The sequence below is a fragment of the Rutilus rutilus genome (genome assembly GCF_951802725.1).
Source record: "Rutilus rutilus genome assembly, chromosome: 13".
Classification (NCBI taxonomy): domain Eukaryota; kingdom Metazoa; phylum Chordata; class Actinopteri; order Cypriniformes; family Leuciscidae; genus Rutilus; species Rutilus rutilus.
In genome coordinates, this window is record NC_140218.1 from 441,165 (window position 1) to 469,020 (window position 27,856).

The 27,856-nt window shown below is 42.0% G+C and overlaps 1 long non-coding RNA gene across 1 annotated transcript; it reads left to right on the top strand.

The window, feature by feature from the left end:
- The first annotated feature begins 23,197 nt into the window (after positions 1-23,197).
- LOC311302509 lies at positions 23,198-27,315 on the top strand. The gene is made up of 3 exons (XR_014629578.1): positions 23,198-23,408; positions 26,992-27,033; positions 27,274-27,315. It is a non-coding gene; the product is annotated as an uncharacterized lncRNA (long non-coding RNA).
- Positions 27,316-27,856: the final 541 nt, after the last annotated feature.

Genomic DNA, 27,856 nt, shown 5'->3' on the forward strand with positions numbered 1-27,856 from the left:
AGAGGGCGCCCTCAAACACACTCCATCTGAACACAAGAGGGCGCTCACACACACTCCATCTGAACACAAGAGGGCGCTCTCACACACACTCCATCTGAACACCAGAGTGCGCTCTCACACACACTCCGTCTGAACACAAGAGGGTGCCCTCACACACACTCCATCTGAACACAAGAGGGCGCTCACACACACTCCATCTGAACACAAGAGGGCGCTCTCACACACACTCCATCTGAACACCAGAGTGCGCTCTCACACACACTCCGTCTGAACACAAGAGGGTGCCCTCACACACACTCCGTCTGAACACAAGAGGGCGCTCTCACACACACTCCATCTGAGCACCAGAGGGCGCCCTCAAACACACTCCATCTTAACACCAGAGGGCGCTCTCACACACACTCCATCTGAACACCAGAGGGCGCTCACACACACTCCATCTGAACACAAGAGGGCGCTCTCACACACACTCCATCTGAACACCAGAGGGCGCTCTCACACACACTCCATCTGAACACAAGAGGGCGCCCTCAAACACACTCCATCTGAACACAAGAGGGCGCTCACACACACTCCATCTGAACACAAGAGGGCGCTCTCACACACACTCCATCTGAACACCAGAGTGCGCTCTCACACACACTCCGTCTGAACACAAGAGGGTGCCCTCACACACACTCCGTCTGAACACAAGAGGGCGCCCTCACACACACTCCATCTGAACACAAGAGGGCGCTCTCACACACACTCCGTCTGAACACCAGAGAGCGCTCTCACACACACTCCGTCTGAACCCCAGAGGGCGCTCTCACACACACTCCGTCTGAACCCCAGAGGGCGCTGTCACACACACTCCGTCTGAACACCAGAGAGCGCTCTCACACACACTCCGTCTGAACACCAGAGAGCGCTCTCACACACACTGCGTCTGAACACCAGAGAGTGCTCTCACACACACTCCGTCTGAACACCAGAGGGCGCTCTCACACACACTCCGTCTGAACACCAGAGGGCGCCCTCACACACACTCCGTCTGAACACAAGAGGGCGCCCTCACACACACTCCATCTGAACACAAGAGGGCGCTCTCACACACACTCCGTCTGAACACCAGAGGGCGCTCTCACACACACTCCATCTGAACACCAGAGGGCGCTGTCACACACACTCCATCTGAACACCAGAGGGCGCTCTCACACACACTCCATCTGAACACAAGAGGGCGCTCTCACACACACTCCATCTGAACACAAGAGGGCGCTCTCACACACACTCCAGTTCCTTTATCTTTATCACCAGAGGGCGCCCTCACACACACTCCGTCTGAACACAAGAGGGCGCCCTCACACACACTCCATCTGAACACAAGAGGGCGCTCTCACACACACTCCGTCTGAACACCAGAGGGCGCTCTCACACACACTCCATCTGAACACCAGAGGGCGCTCTCACACACACTCCATCCGAACACCAGAGGGCGCCCTCAAACACACTCCATCTGAACACAAGAGGGCGCTCACACACACTCCATCTGAACATAAGAGGGCGCTCTCACACACACTCCATCTGAACACCAGAGGGCGCTCTCACACACACTCCATCTGAACACCAGAGGGCGCTGTCACACACACTCCATCTGAACACAAGAGGGCGCCCTCACACACACTCCATCTGAACACAAGAGGGCGCTCTCACACACACTCCGTCTGAACACCAGTGGGCGCCCTCACAAACACACTCCATCTGAACACCAGAGGGCGCCCTCAAACACACTCCATCTTAACACCAGAGGGTGCTCTCACACACACTCCATCTGAACACAAGAGGGCGCTCTCACACACACTCCATCTGAGCACCAGAGGGCGCTCTCACACACACTCCATCTGAACACCAGAGGGCGCTCTCACACACACTCCATCTGAACACCAGAGGGCGCTCTCACACACACTCCATCTGAACACCAGAGGGCGCTGTCACACACACTCCATCTGAACACAAGAGGGCGCCCTCACACACACTCCATCTGAACACAAGAGGGCGCTCTCACACACACTCCGTCTGAACACCAGTGGGCGCCCTCACAAACACACTCCATCTGAACACCAGAGGGCGCCCTCAAACACACTCCATCTTAACACCAGAGGGTGCTCTCACACACACTCCATCTGAACACAAGAGGGCGCTCTCACACACACTCCATTTGAGCACCAGAGGGCGCCCTCAAACACACCCCATCTTAACACCAGAGGGCGCTCTCACACACACTCCATCTGAACACCAGAGGGCGCCCTCACACACACTCCATCTGAACACCAGAGGGCGCCCTCAAACACACTCCATCTTAACACAAGAGGGCGCCCTCACACACACTGCATTTGAACACAAGAGGGCACTCTCACACACACTCCATATGAAGGCGCCCTCACACACACTCCATCTGAACACCAGAGGGCGTTCTCACACACACTCCATCTGAACACCAGATGGCGCTCTCACACACACTCCATCTGAACACCAGAGGGCGTTCTCACACACACTCCATCTGAACACCAGAGGGCGCCCTCACACACACTCCATCTGAACACCAGAGAGCGCTCTCACACACACTCCGTCTGAACACCAGAGGGCGCTCTCACACACACTCCGTCTGAACACCAGAGGGCGCTCTCACACACACTCTGTCTGAACAATAGAGGGCGCTCTCATACACACTCCGTCTGAACACCAGAGGGCGCCCTCACACACACTCCGTCTGAACACAAGAGGGCGCCCTCACACACACTCCATCTGAACACAAGAGGGCGCTCTCACGCACACTCCGTCTGAACACCAGAGGGCGCCCTCACACACACTCCATCTGAACACAAGAGGGCGCCCTCACACAAACTCCATCTGAACACAAGAGGGTGCCCTCACACACACTCCATCTGAACACCAGAGGGCGCTCTCACACACACTCCATCTGAACACAAGAGGGCGCCCTCACACACACTCCATCTGAACACAAGAGGGCGCTCTCACACACACTCCATCTGAACACCAGAGGGCGCTCTCACACACACTCCATCTGAACACCAGAGGGCGCTGTCACACACACTCCATCTGAACACCAGAGGGCGCCCTCAAACACACTCCATCTGAACACCAGAGGGCGCTCTCACACACACTCCATCTGAACACCAGCGGGCGCTCTCACACACACTCCGTCTGAACACCAGAGAGCGCTCTCACACACACTCCGTCTGAACCCCAGAGGGCGCTCTCACACACACTCCGTCTGAACACCAGAGAGCGCTCTCACACACACTCCGTCTGAACCCCAGAGGGCGCTGTCACACACACTCCGTCTGAACACCAGAGAGCGCTCTCACACACACTCCGTCTGAACACAAGAGGGCGCCCTCACACACACTCCATCTGAACACAAGAGGGCGCTCTCACGCACACTCCGTCTGAACAAGTCAAGTCAAGTCATCTTCATTTATATAGCGCTTTTAACAATGTAGATTGTCTCAAAGCAGCTTCACAGAGATAAATGTATAATATAACGTAAGATTGTTTTGGCTTTATAGCGGTTCTTTAATAAAGTTATTTTCCAGCTAAAGTTAGTTTTGATTGATTCGCTTCCGTCGCAACGATCATTTGTTTTTAAATTAGGGCCGCCAAGACGACACCATTCTCTCTACACAGACTTTAAACGCGAACCTGTGAGAAACGCTGATGGCGTTCAGATGCACATTAAGAACGAGTTCTATAGTTATGTGCGTTTGAATATATGTGTGCAGGTTTGGAATTCCCTACAAACCAAACCTAAACAAATTACTGGTGTTTCCTTATAGTTTTGATTCAGAATTTTATTTTATTTTATCAATTCGGGGTAGATACGCAAATTGAGTTTTCCCGACGACGCGTTATCTGTAGAGTGGGAAAGGGATCCTCCATAGGGAGAGACTAGTTGGCCCTTCAGCACTGCATTGACATCGGGTCCAGGCGAAGGTCCTTCATCAGATCTGGAAACGGCCTGGATCCGGCAGGCTGCGGGAAAACCTTGGGATAAACAAAGACACTAAAATTAGCGTAGATGCCATTCTTCTCATGATGTAACAAGTACATCAGGATTTATGGGAAGTGTTCCCGGTTCCAGCTGACCTAATCTATGCAGCCTAATATTGAATTATAGAAGTCTATAATGTATTATGTGAATGCTATGTCAAAGAGATGTGTCTTTAATCTAGATTTGAACTGACAGAGTGTGTCTGCTTCCCGGACAATGGTAGGAAGGCTGTTCCAAAGTTTTGGTGCTAAATAGGAAAAGGATCTACCGCAAGCAGTCGATTTAGATATTCTAGGTATTATCAACTGGCCGGAATTTTGAGATCGCAATAGACGTGAAGGAGTATAATGCGTTAAGAGCTCGCTCAAGTACTGCGGAGCTAAACCATTTAGTGCTTTGTAAGTAATCAGCAATATTTTAAAATTGATGCGATGTTTAATAGGGAGCCAGTGCAGTTTTGACAGAACCGGGCTAATATGGTCATACTTCCTGGTTCTGGTAAGAACTCGAGCTGCTGCGTTTTGGACCAGCTGTAGTTTGTTTATTAAGCGTGCAGGGCAACCACCCAGTAGAGCATTACAATAATCTAGCCTTGAGGTCATGAACGCATGGACTAATTGTTCCGCATTTGTCAATGAGAGCATATGACGTAATTTAGATATATTTTTAAGATGGAAAAATGCGGTTTTACAGATACTAGACACGTGACTTTCAAATGAAAGATTGGTATCAAAGAGCACACCCAGGTTCCTAACCGACGACGAAGACTTAACAGAGCAGCCATCAAGTGTTAGACAGTATTCTAGGTTATTACGTGAGGAAGTTTTTTGTCCAATAATTAGAAACTCTGTTTTTTCAGAATTTAGAAGTAGGAAATTACGAGTCATCCAGTTTTTTATATCAGCTATGCATTCTGTTAATTTAGTGAATTGGTAAGTTTCGTTAGGTTTTGAAGAAATATAGAGCTGAGTATCGTCGGCATAACAGTGAAAGCTAATGCCATGTTTCCTAATGATATCTCCTAATGGCAGCATGTACAGAGTGAACAGCAGCGGTCCTAGTACTGAGCCTTGTGGTACGCCATACTGAACTTGTGATTGATAAGACATCTCTTCATTTACTGCTACAAACTGATAACGGTCAGATAAGTATGATTTAAACCATGCTAGTGCAATTCCACTAATGCCAACATAGTTTTCTAGTCTATTTAAAAGAATGTTGTGGTCAATGGTGTCAAACGCAGCACTAAGATCGAGTAACACTAATAGAGAGACACAACCACGATCGGATGATAAGAGCAAATCATTTGTTACTCTAACGAGAGCAGTCTCAGTACTATGGTATGGTCTAAATCCGGACTGAAAATCCTCGCAGATATCATTTCTTTCTAGAAAGGAACATAGTTGTGAAGATACTGCCTTTTCTAGTATCTTTGACAGAAAAGGTAGATTCGAGATCGGCCTGTAATTGACTAATTCTGAAGGATCAAGTTGCATTTTTTTAACAAGCGGTTTAATCATAGCCAGCTTAAAGTTTTTTGGTACGTATCCTAGAGACAAAGAGGAATTAATGATATTAAGAAGAGGATCTATGACCTCTGGAAGCATCTCTTTCAGTAGCTTAGTCGGTATAGGGTCTAACATACATGTTGTAGATTTAGATGATTTAACGAGTTTAGTAAATTCTTCCTCTCCTATAGCAATGAATGAATCAAATTTTTCCTCAGGGAGACTACAATGCACTGCCTGATGCGATACTGTAGTAGACGGTTGCATAGTTATAATTTTATCCCTGATATTATCAATCTTATAAGTGAAGAAGTTCATAAAGTCATTACTGCTGTGCTGCTTGGAACCTTCTGTGTTTGAAGCTTTCTTTTTCGTTAGTTTAGCCACTGTTTCAAATAAATACCTAGGATTATGTTTATTTTCTTCTAATAGGTTTGAAAAATAAGCAGATCTAGCAGCTTTTAAAGCCTCTCTGTAAGCAATCGAGCTCTCTTTCCATGAAATGCGAAATACCTCTAATTTTGTTTTCTTCCAGTTGCGCTCCATTTTTCTGGCTGCTCTCTTAAGGGCCCGAGTGTGCTCGTTGTACCACGGCGTTGGATTATTTTCTTTAATCTTCTTTAAGCGCAAAGGAGCAACTGTGTCTAAAGTGCTGGAAAAGAGAGAGTTAAAAGTTTCTGTTGCAATATCAAGTTTTTCTAAGCTATCCGGGATGCTAAAATGATGAAACTGATCAGGAAGATTATTAATAAAGCAATCTTTAGTAGCAGAAGTGATAGGTCTAACATATTTGTAACACGGAGTCGGCTTTGCAGCCTTGGCTAAATGTAATTTACACGAGACTAGATAATGATCTGAGATGTCATCGCTCTGCTGCAGAATTTCAACGGCATCAACATCTATTCCATGTGATATTATTAGATCTAGAGTATGATTACGACGATGAGTAGGTCCTGACACGTGTTGTCTAACTCCAATTGAGTTTACAATGTCTTTAAATGCCAATCCCAATGCATCTTTTTCATTATCGATGTGTATATTAAAATCACCAACAATTAGTACTTTATCTGCAGCCAATACTAACTCTGATAGAAAGTCCGCAAATTCTTTGATAAAGTCTGTATGGTGCCCTGGTGGCCTGTATACAGTAGCCAGCACAAATCTCAAACGTGATTTATCATTTTTACTATATATTTTTACATTAAGCACTAACACTTCAAAAGAATTATATTCGAAACTTGATTTCTTAGTGGTTTTGAAAATATTACTATAAATTACAGCAACACCACCCCCTTTGCGTTTCAGACGGGGTTCATGTTTATAACAGTAATCTTGCGGGGTGGACTCATTTAAAGTAATGTAATCGTTTGGTTTTAGCCAGGTTTCTGTCAAACACAGCACATCTAGGTTATTATCTGAAATCATATCATTAACAACGAGTGCTTTTGAAGTAAGAGATCGAATATTCAGCAACCCAAGCTTTATCATTTGCTCATCTGTATTATAGCTGTTTTTTATTTGTTGAACATCAATTAAATTTTTAACCTTAGATAGGTTTAAACATTTTTTGGATTTCCAAAATCGGGGAACAGACACAGTCTCTATATGATGATAGCTAGGTGAAAGAGGCTCTATGTGATGGGATTTATCTGACCTGGGTGACGCGAGGCCGCTAGCAGACGGTCGGTTTAGCCAGTCTGTCTGCTTCCTGACCTGAGTCCCAATTTGTCATGTTTGAGCTCTAAGACTATGAGCCATATTACTAGATAGAAGAGCAGCACCATCCCAGGAGGGATGAATACCATCTCTTTTCAACAGGTCAGGTTTGCCCCAAAAACTTTTCCAATTGTCTATGAATTCTATATTATTACACGGACACCACTCAGACAGCCAGCGATTCAGTGAACACAATCTACTAACTATCTCATCACTCCTGCGAACAGGAAGGGGGCCAGAGCAAATTACAGTGCCTGACATCATACTTGCAAGTTCACACACCTCTTTAATATTAATTTTGGTGATCTCCGACTGGCGGAGTCGAACATCATTAGTGCCGACATGAATAATGATCTTAGAGAATTTACGATTAGCATTAGCCAGCACTTTTAAATTTGCTTTGATGTCAGGCGCTCTGGCTCCCGGCAAACATGTGACTATGTTCGCTGGTGTCTCTATTTTCACGTTCCGTGTGATCGAATCACCAATTACTAGGGCACAATCAACAGAATTCTCAGTGGGTGTTTCACTGAGCGGGGCAAATCGATTTGTTGTGGTAATCGGAACGGAAGAGTGGTTTTTTGATCCGCGACTAGAGCGATCCCTCACTGTCACCCATTTGCCCGGCTGCTCAGGCACTACTTCAGCTGGAACCGAATCATGTAAAGAGTTCACTATGCTAGGCGCATCCAAAATAGTATCTAAAGCTCTAGCACTCTTACTATCCTCAATTAAAGTTTGGATGCGTGTCTCTAATTCTGAAATCTTCTCTGTCAGCCTAACTGTCTCCTTACATTTATCACATATAAATCCTACATTGCCAACAGAGAAGTCTATGCTAAACATGTGACATGAAGTGCAGGTGACAATAACAGGACAAGACATTACTCACCGTGTTTGTTGACTGATTATTACTTACCTGAGCTTTTATTAACTCAAAGGCGCGAGCGCGCGAGAGAAAAAAATAAATAAATAAAACAGCTGAGCGCACGGGTGGCGCGTTAACAGGCTAGCAGTAGCGAATTAGCGTGTTGTGTTAGTAGTAACGGATGCTAGCGATGTCAATCTGAGATGTTGGGTAAGCTGTATTTAGTATAAACAACTACAAATTGTAGTAAATGATGGTTCAAAACAAAGAAATACGAGGCTAAGACGGAGCTTACAGCACCGAGGCAAACACACTCACAGCAGGCAGCGAGGCAGACAGGAGCAATCGATGATATACAGTCATGGGCTGGCGTTAATGTGACGTAATGTAACAGTCTATGGTTAAGATAAACATCATCACTATTTTTAGTTAATTAATAAATTTTGAAATAAATTGTAGATAGGACATTTGTAATTTTTTTTTTTTTTTTTTTTTTTTTTTTTTTTGTCCCTCTGTCTGGGCCCCATCCCGCCAATCGGGCCCTAGGCATGTGCCTAGTTTGCCTTTGCGTTAATCCGGCTCTGCTTGTAAGAATGGAAAGTAGGCCTATTGCTGGCTGTCTGGACATGATCTTTCACATTAACACATTTTACCCTTGGGTCAGCCGCTCATATTCATAAAGGTTAAGAGATAAAAAAAAAAACTTTACGCCATTTTTAAAAATTTATTATTTTAAAATAAATACTTAAAATGATGTATACAGAGAATAGTGTAACCAAATTCAACTAGTAGGCTTTATCACAGTGAAAACCAATGCTTGATTTTAATTTTTTTTTTCACTTCCTGCACCTCATATTACATCACACAGTTTTACAGGATTTAACTCTTTAAAAGTTATCCTTGGTATACCTTGTTGGTTCGCTGTGTAACATATAGGTGCACTTGGGTTCATGTTTTATTTTTATAATATATTATTTTCCCCTTTTAGGGAGAGGTGTGTTTGCACTTGAGCACATTGAACCATCCACCTTTGTTGTTGAATACCGTGGGATTCTCTCTCAAAGTAAACATGTTAAAGATGTTCAAGGCAACTACTTGTTTGACTTCACATGGAATGGAACACGGTATTGGTAAGCTGGCTGTTTCTTTTTTGGTTTATTTATTTTTGGTTCATATTCAGAGCAAACTAGTTGCATGTCATTCTAATAAAAACAGTTATGATTGTGATGATTAATATTATTACTATTATTATTACAATAGCAGATTTGCTAGGGTTCTTACAACATTAGGAACTTATTAGTTAGTGATAATCAATAACATGGTTATTGTTCAACTGGGGTATTTTTTACCTTAAGTGGATCATCTGACCTATTAAATTGTTAGGAAGTTAACTGTCACAATGTGTATTAGAATATAGGTTCGGTTCGGTTAGAACCTTATGTTTCAGTGTGTGTCTTATGTTTTAAGTTTCTTACTGCACTATTTTTCTCACAGCATAGATGCAACAAAAGAGGATTCTTCACTTGGACGACTGGTGAATGATGATGACAGAAATCCAAATTGCAAAGTCAAGACAATCATTGTTGACGGAAGGCCACACCTGTGTCTGTTTAGTATAAGACATATCTTTCCAGATGAAGAGGTCACATACAACTATGGGGATTCCTCTTGGCCTTGGCGTTTAAGGGTGAGTCTCTTAAAGACTGTATCACTGAAAGTCAACCATGTTCTGCATTTCATGAATTTTAGTTTTTTATATGATGCAGATTATTAAAAAAAATCTGCATTTCTGCTTTGTGCATGACGTAGCCATGAAAGTGACACTAGATATTTTAGACTTTGGTTGATACTAGAATTAGTCGTGGTGGCCAATTGGCAAACACCCTTGCCTCAGTGTTGTACCTGTCTTTCTCACAATTACAGGAATTGTGTGACGAGACATCAGTGGCTGTGACTGAATGCAGTCTGAATCTTTCCTCATCAGTGAAAGAGAAAGTGAGTGAGCGCATGTGCCTTCATTGTTTTTTTCTCTTTGACACAGGCAATGTTAAGTGTAGGTTGGTTGGACATCATACTAGACTGGTTGACGTGGACTGTCGTCTTAAAGACGCTGTTGTGACGTCTCAGATTCGAGTTAAATGTACCTTGCCCTGTTCATTCATTTTCATAACTGGTGTGTTGGGGGATGGGCATGACACTGACCTGAAATGTAAGGACAGTTCTCCACTACGAGGACCGTCATGTCAGGGTTAGGGTTTGAGGAAAAGATGTTGCTAGGGCTGGGCGATATGACGAAATATATCGTCTGGACGATAGAAAATGTCTATCGTTTTATATAAGGCTATGCCACGTTTACGCCACGATAAGGCGTTTTACGGCAGAATTAACCTCACGGCATGCCCATGCACGCTGCAATACATAAACAAACATGGAGGAAGACGGTAGTAGACGCGGTTCAGACCAGGGTAAGTTAATTCTCAACTAGATGACCAGCCAACCCAACCTGTTAGTAGCTCCACAACAGCGCGCATCTGTGCATTCATTCATTCACACACACACACACACTCACACACACACACACACACACACACACACACACACACACACACACAGAGAGAAACGCGATTCATATTTAAACAGTCTTTTTGCGTGTACAGACACTATTGCGATTAGGACAAAGCAAATGTAGAACTGACCTATTCCTCAACCGGATCCGTTGCTCCTCGCAATCAAAACGAGGTGAACCTGAAAATGAACATATCCAACTGATTGTGGGTGTTCACAGGTTTGCGTGGATCGCCTCAGATTATTTGCATTTGAATAGCGCGCGCTCTCCGTAATTAAGATCAAAGTCAACAGAATATTTTGAATCTCTTTTGCACTTATAAGAAAAAAAACCTATCGCGCCGGCGCGACTGTCGAACCCAGGGGGTTAAAAAATAGATTTTCGCCAAAAATCCTCTTTGGCTCCGCGGCTGCCATGGTAAACAACGTTAGCCTACCGGTGATTGAAGTCTCACGTCACGTGCGAGTCAAGAGCGAAGTGATTGACATGACCAGGCTACCGTAGCTATGGCTTGGATTCGTTAGCAAACATTGCCCCCCTGTGGTATTTGCATGTTACTATCACAAGCATAATGTTGTGGCCTGCCCAGAAAAACGTTGGTTCTAATAATTATTTACCTCCACCAACAGCGAGACCGGCCAATGTTAGAGACCCGGCCGGTAATGGAATACAGGCCAATATTAGAGGATTTACGGTAGACTATTCATGAACTGAATTAACAGAAAAATTGCTATATCGTTATGTATATCGTTATCGGGATATCAAATGAGCTATATCGGTATATGCAATTTTGGTCATATCGCCCAGCCCTAGATGTTGCTTTGGGTATGTGTCAGCTTCTTTATTGTGGATAAGCTGTAGACCCAATATGCACACTTTTCAATCTGGATATGCTTTGTGACTTTCAGTCACAGAGACGTAAACAGTTAAGGCCCATTCACACCACACTCTGGAATGAAAGTTGTGCTATGTCTAACATATGAAGTTGATTTAATAAATCCTTTTTGTTATAGTGCCACCATGAAGTTCACAGTGCTGTTATCTCCAGTTTGGATTCTTGTGAAGATTGCAGTGGACCTGTGTCAAGTCGAAAATGGCTTGGCCTATCATGCAAATGTCAGTATCTGCATCACTCATAAATATGTTTGTATGTGTGTTCATTGTTGTATTGAAAACAAAATGGCCTTCTATTAAACGTTTTTTGTGCAGTTTTATTCAAATCATTATTATTTCAGAGGCATACCTATTGTTTTCGGCATTTTAAAATGAGCAGTAATCTGGTAAAAAAACTAAAAGAAGCATGCTTATTTTTATATTGTTTCAGTATGTTCAAGATCATGGCACAACCTGCTTCCTGAAGAATATGACACTGGTATGTTAATTTCTTTCTTCACCTTTTATATAAAAAATTTCAAGTTTGTTCCATCAAAACTGTGCTGGACTGTAAGCAGGGTACATTATTTTTTTAATAAGTTTTGTTGTTATTGTTTTTTTTGTTAGTTTTGTTGTTATTGTTTTTTTGTTAGTTTTGTTATTATTGTTTTGTTGTTGTTGTTGTTGTTGTTTTTAGCCAGATGTTGAATTTTCCAGTTTTGAAGAATCTTGCTATGATGAAGAGTATTCTCCTTGCGCTGATAAAAACACTGAAGAATCTTCCTCTGATGACTTCATCCCGGACTCTGAAAAAGCTGGTGTGGCCTTATAATATGGTGGATTGCATATATTGATAGATACACTATCATCACTATCGCTATTTTTTCTAGAGTCTTCTATGAGAGCAAAGAGTGTGCCACCACAACCCCTTCCCTGTTCTTCCACTGATCAAGAAATGGTCAGATCAAGTTCTGCTCAAGACCTCATATGTGATGATCATACTACAACACGCAATCCTGAGATGCTTCAGAGTTTTAAGAATACACCAGCAGTGTCGTCTTATGAACGGTCAGAGACTGACAATGTGCCAAACCCCCCACCAAAAAACAATTCTACCCACAAAAACTACTGTTATGTCTGCAAAAAACCTCAGTCTAAAATTGCCCGCCACCTTAAAAAGCATCAAGACAGTGCCGCATTCTTGCTCCCTAAACACTCCCAGGACAGAAAAAGGTTACTTGAGAAATTATGAAACAGAGGCAACTATGAACATAATCAAGAGGTTATGGAAAGTAAAAGTGGACCACTGAAAGTTAGAAGGCGACCAGGAAGAACAGAAACTGAATTGAGTACCAAAACATATGTTCACTGTGTATACTGTAAAGGCCTGTTTGTTCGCAAGGAGCTGTGGCGTCATACACGGAGATGCCCTTCAAAGATGTTTTCAGAGTCTGTAACGCTTGGACCGGATAACTCGAGAGAAATCGAGGGAAGAAAGAGCTTGAAGGCGAAAAAGGCTGTATCACGCACGTTTAATGATAAGTGCACAGGCAATGCAATCCTCTCATACATGAGAGCTGCTCTTTCTTAGCGTCACAAAACTCAACAAATAAAATATATAGGAAAAAGATAGAGCACGTGTAGCATCTACAATGGTCTTAACTCAGTTCTCATTTCACATCTCTCAACGTCATCACGCATAGTACACGTCATGAGTGACGTAACCATCTCTCTTAAAGGGCACACTGCACTATAATGTGATAAACATGAATACACAGTAACGATCGTTACAGATTCCCCCCGGCAAGAAAAGGCTGTCCCCAGCCGTACACAACATAAGCACATAACTGGCATACATGTCAGCATGAGCAACACATTACACAGTATACCCTCCCAAAGCATTCTCACAGAAAACAAAAAAAAATAAACCTGTGACAATATACCATATGTGCAAAATACAATTTTCCTTTTTCTTTGGAACATAACCTGAACTTAGGAACCACTTTCAAATGTACATGTTTATATTCCCTTATTATACCAAACATTTCAGAAGATACATTTCAAACATCGCATTCAAACCATCAAACACAATATTACTTAAAGTCTAATCTGTCAGTATGATACTCATTAGTCCATCCACTGTCTGACCAACCAGAAGTAATTCTAGGTGCTAACCTAGGTCTGAGATTGTAACAAGGACTCTCTGGGGCAAAGTCAAAGTCAGGGTGGCATGTACTACCTATAGACTCAATGTCATGAACAGTGTCAGTGAAGTCGTCACAATCAAAGTTCTCATCATGTAGAGCAGTGTATGTCTCCTGAGATATGTCCCCATTCAAGTGAGTTGTTTGCTGACATTCATCAGATGCATCAAAGGGCGTTTCAGATGCAGACTGAGGCACATCCATCATATTACTGTCACACAAGTTTCGAGTGTGGAAAGGCTGCATATTTACAACATGAAAGACTCCAGCATCCTCACCAGTGTTCAACTTCGTAAGCCTATAGTTCACGTCAGACAAAACTTTAGTGACACGGTATGGACCAGAGTACAAGGGGGCTAGTTTAGCAGTAAAGTTGGCTAACGCATCCGACTTAGGGTGAGTTCTCACTCTAACAAGGTCACCAACGTTATAAGAAGCTGATCTGCGCCTCTTATCATAGTGCAGCTTTCTTTTTTCGTGACCGGCGTCCAGAGCTAACTTGGCATGATCGTGCGCTTCTTTCAGCGACAACCTCAAGCGTTCAGAGTACGGGATTTCAGTCTCCTCCATCCCAATCCAGGCTGGTTGAGTGACCAGATCTAGTGAAGTGTCCAACTCTCTCCCATATAACATCATGGCCGGCGTTTCACCCGTGCTTTCATGAGGTGCAGTCCTTAGTGCAAAGCAAATTTGTGGGATATATCTGTCCCAGGATGTGTGTTTCTCATCCACGTACGCTCTAATGGCTGTTTTGAGAGTACGGTTCACCCTCTCTGTTGCATTAGTCTGCGGGTGATACGCAGTAGTCAGTCGATGTTCAGTTCCCAAGGCAGTAAGCATCCGTCCAAACAGTTCACTCACAAAGGGGGAACCTCTATCCGAAATCAAGTAAGTGGGGGCCCCGTGACGGGAGAAAACTTCACTCAGCAGTTTACTGGCAGCTACTTGAGCCGTGGCTTCTCTTACAGCAACTATCTCGACCCACTTTGAAAAGTAGTCAACAAACACCAAGATGTGAGCATTTCCCCTGGATGTACGAGGTAAAGGGCCAACGAAGTCCACACCCACATACTCCCAAGGCTTCTGAGGCTGAATCGGAACCATCAGACCGGAAGGCTTTCTCTGGCTTGGTTTCGTCAATTGGCAAACTGTACAGGATGTCACATATTTCTTTACTTCTGATGCCATTTTGGGCCAGAAGAATCTCATTCTCAGTCGGGCTAAAGTCTTAGTAATTCCCAGATGACCTGCCGTAGGATGATCATGATAATACTTTAGCAAGGTATCTTTGAGCGACTCTGGAGCGTACAACTTCAACTCTTTCAAAGGGTGGATACCGCAAGCATGTTTTGGATCGTTGAAGTATAACAGACCATCCTGAATGGAATACTCGGAGCATTGATCAGTGTCATCTTTTTCAAGCGCAGCCTCCATTTTACGGAGAAGTTCACCTGTGACTGGATCATCCAGTTGGAGCTGTCTTATATGAGAACGATCTGTAAGAGTCACAGAAGAGAGTGTTCGAAGATCAAGACCACCAATCACAGCGTATTCAGGTAGTATATCCATCAGCGACTCCTCAACATCTAGTGGATTTCTAGACAAGGCATCAGGCACTTTGTTTCGATCACCAGGCCTGTGAACAATGTCAAAATCGAAATCCTGAAGGCGGAGAGACCAACGAGCGAGACGTCCAGTGGGATTTGGACGTGACATTAACCACTGAAGTCCACTGTGGTCAGTGAAGATAGTGACGTGGAGACCCTCAACGTAAGGTCTAAAGTGCTCAAGGGCCCAAATCACCGCAAGGCACTCCTTTTCAGGTGTGGAATAAGGCTTTTCGGCTTTATGTAAGGATCGACTCGCGTAGGCCACAGCAACATCTCTACCATTTTCATCTTTCTGCATCAATGCAGCTCCCAGGCCCGCATCACAGGCATCCGCATGGATGAAAAATGGTAGATTGAAATCGGGAAAACTTAACACAGGAGCTGAAGTTAACTTTCCTTTTAGAGTGTCCATAGCATCCTGACAAGCACTGTCCCAGACGAAAGGTACATCGGCTTTTGTGAGGTTGAAGAGTGGTTCGGCAAGGCGGGCGTAGTCTTGCATAAATCTGCGGTAGTAACCCGTCAAGCCTAGGAACTGCCTCACTTGCTTCACGTTAACAGGTGGTTTAAAATCTGTTACGGCCCTCATTTTGCCTTCTTCCGGTAAGATGCCACTCGGACAGACCCGATACCCCAAAAAGGTAAGTTCACTGCGACAGAACTGGCATTTGGTTGGTTTAATGGACAATCCGGCAGACTGGAGCCTCAAACACTTCCTTCAGATCCACAAGATGCTGCTTGAACGTGGGCGACGCCACAACAATGTCGTCCAGGTAAACCGCACAAGACTTATAGATGAGTCCCGCCAAAACGCTGTTCATAAGCCTTTGAAAGGTCGCCGGTGCATTGCACAAACCAAATGGAAGCACTCGGAACTGAAACAGTCCACAATGAGAAACAAAAGCAGTCTTCTGTCTTGAGTCTTCTGCCATGGAGACTTGCCAGTAACCCCGAGCGAGGTCAATCGTCGTCAAGAATTTCCCCCGTGATAGGAAGTCAAGGGACTCGTCAATTCTAGGTAATGGATAAGAGTCTTTAGTAGTGAGCTGGTTTAACCCACGATAATCCACACAAAACCGTGGTTCGCCACAAGGTTTTTGTACCATCACCACTGGAGCAGCCCAAGGGCCCGTAGCTGGTTCAATAATGCCTTCATGCAGCATTTTCTTTATCTGGTCCTCGATCAATAGCTTTTTAGCTGGGGAAGTACGATAAGGAGGAAGGTGAATAGGTTTTGCATTTCCCGTGTCAATGGAGTGCTCAGCTAGAGTGGTGTGGCCTAGATGACCGTCGAAGAGATCTGGAAAGCCTCCAATTAGGTCAGCCAACTGTTTTTTTTCGGCAGTACTCAGACACGCTTCCTCAATTTTATCATGAAGTGCTGATGAAGGAACTTTCATGAACATTAAACTATCATCCGACTCATAGTCTGCTCCGCTATCCAAATTCTCCATGAATAAAGGATTATCGCCCATTACGACAGTTCTAGATGGGACGTGAATGGAAATGGAAGCACGCAACATGAAGTCCATCCCTAGGACCAATGTAGAGGAAAGGCGTGGCACAATAGCAAACCGATGATAAAACCGCTGACCCATGAAGCCAACCATGTAAGCCCCACTGGCTGGCATGCCCCACCATCTGCGAGTTTTATAGGGGGTGAAGTCCATGGCTGAATTCTACCCTTCAATCCGCCATGATTCTGAATAATGTCTGCCTGCACTGCAGAAAGTGATGCGCCAGTGTCAATTGTAGCATCCAGCACCTGGCCACGTAGGTTAACTTTAACAGTAAATGGGGTACTCCAATAGGAAGAGGATGTGGGGTCCTCCACATGACCAAGGACAGGTTGTGCAGGAACAGCGCAGTAAGTCAATTGAGGCGAATTTATTTGCTGGAGGGAGGATTGCCTCCGCGAATCATCCTCCCCCCTTTGTAGTTTCCCTCATGCGTGACAAAGGGGGTATTTTCACCTGCATCACAGCCGTCAAATCTGTTTCTGTCTCTTGTATCAGGAAAAGGTCCTGAATGCACATCAGGAGCCTCACTTCGTCGTCGTGAGCTCTTTCCTGGAATTAGGTTGCAGTCTGGACATGTGCGTGAAGTGAAGCCAGGACGTGAGCACTTGTAACAGTAAGTGTCTTTAACAAGCTTAGCTTTACTCTGCACTGAAGTTGGGGAACAACCACTTGGTCCAATGACTACATGGAGCTCATGAGCTCTCAGAAGGAGATCCATGACTGAGGTGACAGAAGTTCCATAGAGTGCAACTCTGTATTTTTCAAGGGCATGTTTAGTAATGAGGTCAATTTGTTCTTGCTCTGGTGGGGGTGTTTTTAGCTTCTTGAACTCACTTAGCATGTGGGCCACAAAGGTAGGTAGGGGCTCATCAGGGCTCTGTATGCGATCTAAAATGCCTCTTAATATCTGCTCCTGACTGTTAGAAGGAAGAAAGACCGTCCTGAAGAAATCACAGAACTGTGACCATGTGACCACATGTGAGTCAAGGACAGTGAACCATTTCTTTGGTTCCTTCGACAAGAATCGTGGCAGCTCTAGAAGAATTTGGGCATCAGTTAAGTCAAGCGAGGTTCTGTAAACATTTACTGATTGGAGCCAGTCCTCTGGGCTTACATGTCCATCACCCGTGAATACAGGTGGCTCGAGCCTTGACTGGTGCAGTACAGATGCAAGGATTCTACTGGTATTACTCACATCACAACAATTTGCCTGTGGTGAGCATGTCAAGTGTCTATGGGAAACATTAGCAGTAGTCGTACCTTGTGATGGCACCTGGCCTGTGGAGACACGGATATGTGGCGTAGAACTAGCCATCGGAGGTAGCTGATCATGTGGCGCTGCAAGGGTGTCCACATCAGGTGGTCCCCACTGTCTCAATATTCTCTGCTGTAACTCGAGAGAGTCATTTAGACATTTCTGCAGCACAGATACTTCGGCCTGTAGACGTTCCACTTGAGTCTCCAGACCCACGGCAGCATGCCGAGCTGACTTGTGTCTCTGTCTGGGAACAGAATCTGGTAAGGAGTAGGTTAAGTCAGTCTTAAAGTCTGGGTAGTAAGCCATCACAGTAAATTTGCATTCACACAAACAACAGTACAACACCGTAACCTTCCCAATGTAACACAGAAAATGTAAATTGACTTTAATATGCACAGCATCAATAGAATCTCAAACAAAATTTAGCAACCTGTGTAGGGAAGAGAGAAAAAAAATAGTGTCACCAAAACCATACAGATTAACCTCTTTTTTTATATATGTATATATTGTCCTTCAGTGTATTCAAGGAAAAAACACGCTGCCTCAGAGTGAATGGAAAGCTCTCAAAGTCACTCGACCTCGCAAATGAGTTCAAAAGTTAGAAATCAGCCAGTTCACATCAGCAAGTTCAGTTCACGATGGATTTGGAGAAAATAGAAAAACAAGAAAACAGTTCAAAAAAATTGTCCGTTTCTTCCGTGCTTACAAATACAGTTCAGATGAAAGCGAATAGGCCGCACTGTCCATTTGTGCATGAAACATAGTCAATGTCCCCACACCCCAAGCAAAAGGGAGAAAAGAGAAAAAAAAATATTATATACAGGTATATATATTTCTGCTGAAATTTCCACAAAAATTACGAGCAAAAAAATGTCAATCTGCGGTTGGGACCAGTTTGGAAGAGAAAGGAAAAAAAAACGTAACAAAAACAATCAGACTGAAGTGGAAAAATGTTCCGCTCACACAGCATAACTTAGCACGCGGTCCGCGCACGTGTCGTCCAGCATTAGCAAGCCAATCTCACCAGTCTCTGTCGTACCAGCCGGATCGTTCCAAAAACCTCCACACACGACCGGAGATGTAGAAATACCAGGTTCCACGTAGATGACGGATCCAGCTTCAAGTTGTTCGGGCGCCAATTGTAACGCTTGGACCGGATAACTCGAGAGAAATCGAGGGAAGAAAGAGCTTGAAGGCGAAAAAGGCTGTATCACGCACGTTTAATGATAAGTGCACAGGCAATGCAATCCTCTCATACATGAGAGCTGCTCTTTCTTAGCGTCACAAAACTCAACAAATAAAATATATAGGAAAAAGGTAGAGCACGTGTAGCATCTACAATGGTCTTAACTCAGTTCTCATTTCACATCTCTCAACGTCATCACGCATAGTACACGTCATGAGTGACGTAACCATCTCTCTTAAAGGGCACACTGCACTATAATGTGATAAACATGAATACACAGTAACGATCGTTACAAGTCTGAAGCAACTGGTAAGGCCAAAGTCTTAGTTTTGGCTGATATTGCAGAGTCAACATTCTCCCAGGCAATATCTCCAGAGGTGTGGAAGATTTTGGGAAACATGAAGAGAGATGACATTTCATCTGTGGTTCGAAATGATTTCCTCATACTGCAGTTGAGTCAGTGTCTTTACAACAAGAATGGAAGTGATCCAACAAAATCCGAATACATCAGACAGAAGAATCGGGAAATGGGCAGACTCTTGCTCAGCTTAAGAAAAAAATACTCCATATTTAGTTTCGAAGATGCTGTGAAGCCAAACAATTTTTACAAATTCATTGAGGCTGTGAAAGATGTTGCTGGCTACAATGAAAAGAGCCACTCATATAAGACACCAAGCCTTGCGCTGAAGTTAGGACACTCGCTCAACAAGATCGGTGACATCATTCTCTGCAGGGCTATCGCAGCAGAGGATGATGGTATGACAAAAGCAGCAGAGCGATTCAAACGACTGTGCTCAAGTGAATGGGCAGAACATGTCTCCCATGCTGCTCTTGCTACTTTGAGCAAATCAAAGTTCAACAAACCATCAACTATACTGTTCACACATGATGTGCAGCTTCTCCACCAGCATCTAGAGAAAAAATCAGCTGATGCTTTTGAAAGCCTAAAAAATCATGAGTCTTCACAAACATATGCAGAAACTCGCCAAAGTGACACTTGCACAAGTAATAATGTTTAATAGACGTCGTGCAGGAGAGGTTCAAAAATGACGCTTGAGTGTTTCAGGAAAAGAGACCAGACTGAGCTCCATGATGATATCGTCGTCAGTCTCTCTCCATTTGAGCAAAAAATGTCCAAGCATTTCAGCAGAGTGGAAATAATGGGCAAGAAAGTTTGTTAACAATTTTGTTAAACCCTGAACTTGTCAGTGCAATGAAACTTCTTGTGGACAAGAGAGATGCATGTGAAGTAGACAGGGACAACCCCTTCCTATTTGGAAGACCAAAGTGCTCACCCACCAGCTTCTTCAGAGGACAGGACTGCATCAGGCTTTTTGCAAGTCAGTGTGGTGCAAAGCACCCAGAACATCTCCGGTCTACACAGCTCCGTAAGCAGGTGGCAACAATGTCCCAGGTTCTTAATCTTAAGGATAATAAGCTTGATCAACTAGCCAACTTTTTGGGCCACGACATTCGGGTCCATAGAGACTAATTGCAAAAATTTCAAAGCTGCTCTTGGCAATGGAGAAAGGAACTCTTGTCAATTTCCAAGGAAAGTCTCTAGATGAAATTGAGATCAAAGGTATGTGCATTATTCTATATGATAATAGTAATGTTACGGTATAGTAACAGGGCAATTCTAAATTACATGTAGAGAAAAACTTTGAAGCTAATTAGGTTACTCAGAAAAGATGTGTTTGAGGTGAATGAGTTGTATACAGTGGTATAGTGTATTCACTACTTCAGGTTTCTGATTATCAGAAACCAAGTATTTGGGTTGTCAAGTTTAAGTATGGTTTCATTTTCTAAATGTAGGAAGCAAAGAAGGGATGGAGTTGACCCAGGATGAGACAAAGTTCCAACGGTATGTTATAATGTATATTTATATATTTACCAGGGCTTAAAAAAAAAAATCCAACCCTACATTTCTGTTCATGCGTTCCTTGTACAACATTATCGTTCCCGAGAATGGCTTGAATAGAGACAATACTGGTTAACCCTCTGGGGTCTAAGGTGTTTTTGGGGTCCTTGAGATGTTCTGACATGCCCTGACATTTGTGCTTTTTTCAGTTGCTGGGTGCAACTATGAACAAAAAAATGACACACTATTTAGCACAAACAGGGCTACCATAATATGTGAGTAACAAGAATGTACATGTCTGCATTTTTGAGAGAATAATGTTTATGCATGGTTATTGAAAAAACTAAAAACTAAAGTTTCTGAAATAAGGCCATAAAACACATTCTAAATATGTGCCAATAAGACTTTTGTCTAATGGATGTCATCACCTAGTGTTTTTTCTTCAAAATGATGTGAAAATCACCCTGCCTTATCATTCACATAACACAATACATTGATTTGAATTTTGCAAAGCACTTTCTGTTTGGAAAGGCAATATGCGGAGTGGGCGTCACAGATCATGCATATTTAGTGGTGCATATTATCATGCATATTATATTTAGTCACTGAGCCACAAGAATGCAAGAGCAACAGTTGGAAGCATCTCAATTCTTTTTTTATTTTTCTTCTTACATATTGTGCTTGCAATTTGGCCTATAATATCCAAGGAAAACATGTCTAGTAATTGTGCAGTTAATTCTCATACTGTATTTTCAATTTTGGAATATTTATCCTCTCCCCAAATTTGTCACTAATAAAACACAATAAAAATTATTTAAAGAAAAGGCTTATATTTACCTTTTAATAGTTTGTTTACATCTACCTTGTAAATATATTTTTTTATTAAAAAGGTTACAATTACAACAACAATTCAAGTGTAATCTTTCTTTGTAAAAACTAAAGTATACATTTTATCATACATATTTCAAAGTTAAGGATTTGATTGATTATTTGATTACTTTATTTTTTACAAAACATACTATATTTAACATGAGCAAATATTGGCAAACAAAAGCTTATTTGAGGTGGCAGATATTTTACAGTAAAAATGTATAATCTATCCAAAACTAATCAACGAAATGTTGTCTTTCATATATCTGTAACATAGGTCTTTCATTTTTATTATAAGAAATATAAATGTTAATTTGCAGTTTAATACGTTGCTTATACAAATACATTTTATTTCAACATATTTCTGTCGATTTTTACTCAACTCAGTATAGCAATACAGTTTGCTAAAACATCATCATTGATTCACACAGAGACGCAATTTAAATTTAAAGTGTCTTTTTGCGAGCTGTGATAAACAGCGCGCATCTCTGCGGCTGCCGTTCATTCATTCACAGAAACGCGATTAACTTGAGAAGGAAAAAAAAACTTACTACATATTCGGATCCTCTCTCCTGCAATACCCGCACTCGGAGGTAGATTTTCCATTATTATTATTCCTCACAGCGCTGCCAGATGGTGTAAACACGTAGGCTACAATGATATGATTAAACGTGTGTTTTCTCGAGCTGATAGCCTATGGGGGCGTTCACAGGTTTGCTTGGATTGCCTCAGTAATTTGCGTTTGAATAGCACGCGCTCTCCGTGGGCGGGGTCACATTACATTTGAATTAGCTCTAATTAGCTCAACTGAAATCGCTCTCTCTTAATACAGATTTCACAAGATGAGAATATTTGTTTTTTATATAAATTACCTCATTTTAAAGAAGATAATTCAAGCTTCATGCCTGTGTGTCTGTATGCCTGTTTGACTGAGTATTCGCTGAGTTAGTTCTTTTTCGGATGCGTTTCAGAATGGACTTAACTGACAGAGAGAAGGCAGAACTCGCATCACGTTTATTTTTCTTTATTTGGCGAAAAGCACAACACTTTGTTTTTATTGTGAGTATACACAAAAATAATACACATTTAACAGAATCGATTGATGTATGAAACTTGCTTGTAATATCAAAGTCAACAGAGCAAAATTAATTTCTTTTGAACTGAACTGAAAAAAAGCGAGCCTATCGCGCCGGCGCGATTGTCGACCTCAGGGGGTTAATAACTAATACCAGTAAATGTATTTGGGTTGTCAAGTTGGGTTGTGGGAAGCAAAGAAGGGATGGAGTTGACCCAGGACGGGACAAAGTTCCAACGGTATGTTATGTATATTTATATATTAACCAGGGCTTAAAAAAATAATAAAAAAAATCCAACCTTACATTTGTTCAACGGCTTGATTAGAAACCATACTGGTTAATAACTAATACCAGAAATTGAATTGAACTTGATGCTAAGAGCTTGTGAATAAACCTCATAACTCAGTGCATCCTCAAACTGTCGACAAAACCTCATACGGTATCTCCACCTACTCAGTCGTTAGTGAGGTGCGCACGCTTTGGAGACTGTCTTGTTTTCAATGCAAGGTTTAGTAAGGAACTGGGATCTGTTCTTCGTACGCCGCAAACTCAGTTAGTGGGATTTGATTGTGGATGATTTGGCATGATCTTGGATTGTTTGGTTCTTCAGTGCTCGTCCTGGACTTGCTGTCATAGTGTTGCTATAGTGGTCCGTAACTTAAACCTGCTCAGAAGCTTATTTCATGTAAACCGAATTAGATTGCATCTTTTTAAGTGGGGTTGATACTTAAAATATGTCCCAACCACTGCTACTTTATTAGTTCCTTTCTGAAACTGGGGCAATAGTAAAATAAAATAATAATAATGATATAAAAATTTATTTGAAAATGCGTTAAACGCCTGTGTACGAGTCAGAAGTATACTTTGCAAGGCTTTGCGTTAGACTGTGGTAAAAAAAAAAAGTATACTTCCGGCTTTAGTCTGGTGTTGGTTGGCTAGTCATAGCCAATGCAGACTCTGCATAGCACTTTTAATAATCTTTAATAATTGGCCAAATGTATTAAACAAAAAACAAACCAAGCACCCAAAACACAAAACATCGTACATCTATTTGAGCTTGATTGACACATGAAGTGTCTGGCCATACATCTTTTTTTTTTTTTTTATAAATTTTTTATAACTAATTGTTTGAATGGCAGCAGTTAACCTGCAATTTTAGCTGGTTTCAAAACACCTGGATATTATCTGCCATGGTGACATTTCCTCAGACAAACTTCTGAAATCCAAAAGCTAATGCCAGCATATTGACATGGCGACTAACCTATCTTGACTTGACAGCTGAGCATTTGCATTTCACTCACTATGTGTCAGCGTCAGCATAGGCCATACTATTTGAATTCATGATTGACTGACAAATTAAAACATTAAACAGAACAAAAAATAAATAAAAATAATATATATATATATATATATATATATATATATATATATATATATATATATATATATATTAGTGGTGGGCCGTTAACGTGCTGCGTTAGCTCGAGACTCTTATCGTGTGATTAAAAAAAATATCGCCGTTAATCTATTCTCCAAGTTGGGTTGGGAGCTGCTCTATACTACACAAGCTATGATGACGCAATCTACCCGCGGCCGTGAGGTAAACCCGGCTGCAACGCATCATTCGTCATCATTTTAAGTAAACACGGCTGAAAGTGGAAGCTGGTGAAAAAGATCGGTTCAACATCCATTATTTGGACTTGGTTCGGATTTAAGTGTGTGGGGTAACAGTTCGGTAAGTTAACACACGACTAATCCGTTCTACCACCTCAAATTCAAAACGAGACATGATATCACTGAATACCAGCGCGCGCGTATTATTCCCAATCATATATCTTAGTGGTGTAGCACATACTCTCTTGTCTGCGCCCGATTTTAAGAATCGTTGTTGTTTCTTTTTAACTGAAAAGACATCAGTTAAATTTGGGGTTTCATAAGCTCCAAGCCATAATAAACATTAGACCTACTTAAGTCTCTGCAGCTAGTGTACTTAAATTTCATTTATCTGCAAAATTATGTTGTATACTTAGTTTTGCACAATATATGTTCTCAAAACTACATACACCCTTTAAAAAAAAAAAAAAAAAACATTTAGCAGTGGTTTAGCAGGGTCTGTGTAACCTGTTCTGAAATGGTTTTATCATAATCGTTATCACAAGAGGCTGCAAATTGCAATATTGTATATCACAATATGGATTTTAGGCAATATCGCCCATCCCTAATTGATAGCCTATAGTAGTTGATAATAACAGGTAGGGGTGCACCGATCCGACTTTTTCAGTACCGATACCGATGCCTGGGCTTTGTGTATCTGTCGATACCCGATACCGATCCGATACTATAGTTGAATTAATAATAAACTGTATACCTTCCACAAATACCTTCCTTGAAGAGACTAAAGGCACCAGACTTTACTAACTAAACATAACTAAGACAAAATAACAGATGTATGTAATGTTGTATTATTTATTTAAAAAACAATTGTGCATTCAAAATCGAAAATAGAATATAATCAAACTTCTTTAAATAAATGTAAAAAAAAAAAATTTAAATGTAGCGGTGGAAACAAAAAAACTGTGTATTGGTCAAACGTGTCACACCACCATCACAAACATGACCTGAATGCTCACTTAATCAGCAATGGCAAATTTAAATGTCAGTTTTAATGATCATTATGTTTCATATTTTTAAAAATGAAAACAAAAAGAAGCAGGGTTGTGTTTTATATTTCGTGTTGTTATAAATATGCAGTAAAGATAATCAATGTACGCGTTTGCCTGAACCACATTTATGTGGCCATTAATGTTTAAGATTTTTTTTTAAATGAAAAGAGGCAGAGTGGTGTTTTATAACATACTTCGTTTTATTGTTGGCTAAAATATACATAAAGGGATTACCGGAGTAGCCAGAGCGAGCTGAGTGACGCGATCAAGAACGCTGCTGTTCCATTTGCAGAATAACCGGACTCGCGTCCTCTCGTCCTCGGGAGTTCGTTCTCCTGAGTCGAACTTGGCAAGTCCGAACTACCAAGGAGGACGCAAGTCTGAAGTTTGCGTACTTGGTATTGAGAAACGGCCTCTGGCTCGCTCCATGTTGCTTCTAGCATGCGACACGCGTGAAGCTGACGAATGACGTAGGTTCTGCTGCGACGACGAGAAAAAAAAAAGAAAAAAAAACCTGGATCGGCCCGTGGATCTGTTATTTTTTCTGATCCCCGATCCAGCTATTTTATCAGTATCGCGGCCGATATCCGATCCTAATATCGGAACGGTGCACCCCTAATAACAGGCCTACCTAATGTTGCCTACGGACGGTAACAGTACAGTAGTAACCTTTTACAGTCTATGAGTTGAACAGCTTTGAGAAACCTGTTCTCAAAGACTTTAAGTATCATTATTTGGGTAGCACACATATTCTGAATGCCTTCGGCAGAATTTAAATGAGCCATTTTAATCTAGATTAATTTCAAAATTAATCTAGATTAATCTAGATAAAAAAAATCTATGCCCACCTCTAAAAAAAAAAAAATAAATAAATAAATAAACTAACTGGTTAATGGTATTTTCAAATAATCGTTTCTGGTCAGAACGAATAAACTTGATTTCGTTTTCATTTGTATATTCCTGTTAAAATTTCATTTTTTTTCCCCCATTTTTGTTCTCATTCCTTGAACTGGCTCAGAGCCCTCATATTTATTATATTATATTATATTATGTTATATTATATTATATTATATTATATTATATTATATTATATTATATTATATTATATACCTGTTTGCCATGTAGAGAAGAGGAATAGTGTTGCTTTTTTTCCCTTAGAAAAAACAAAAATGGGCCTGGGTGAGGCTGACAGCTCCACAGGTATGTGTGTGCACATATATTTTAGATATTTATTTGAGAAAAAGGATACATGTTGATTTTGGGTTCATGTTTTATTTTTTATCTTCCACAGTAATTCAGTGTAAATGTGGTCCTTTTTGTGTTACACAGGACCAGAGACTAGTTTTCCCTGTGTGCTTATCTGCTGATATTTCACATGGTCCGAAACTGTTTGGATTGTAGGGCTGGAATACATTTTAATTGTTGCTTTTTACCCCTCAGGAAAAAGACAAATGAATGAGGATGAAACTGAGAACTCCAGAGGTATTTAAACATTTGGGTATATTAAAGTTATTCCAAGTATATACATATAGGTGTATAGGTATTGTTACGTCCTATACTGTTATCTGTTTGGAGCTGTTGTTGTTGTTTTTTTTCCCTCCCGTACGCTCTTTCTTTTGTTTCACTGTCACTGTCAGCAGGATGATGCGGCTACCTGATTGGCTTATCCATTTGTCAATCATCCGGGCGACGTCATCGTCATCATTGCTGTTGGATGATGATTCAACGCGGCTACACCAATGAGGGCGCGCCATGTGCCTATAAAGAGCGCACCTGTGTTGGAGGCGGGAGATGACTTTGTGCACGCTAGAGCTCTTGCTTGTTAGTTTGCCTGACCTGTACCATTCTAGGATTGATGTGTTCTTTGAGAACTCAGTAGTGAGACCTCCGTAAGGGAGGATCATTTGCGCTGTTTTTTTCCTTGTGAGTATCACCATTTATTCTGTCTGGTGGTTTGATCTACTGTTAAATGGGGGAAGAGAAAAGAACAGCTTAGATATCACGTGATATACATATGCCACAC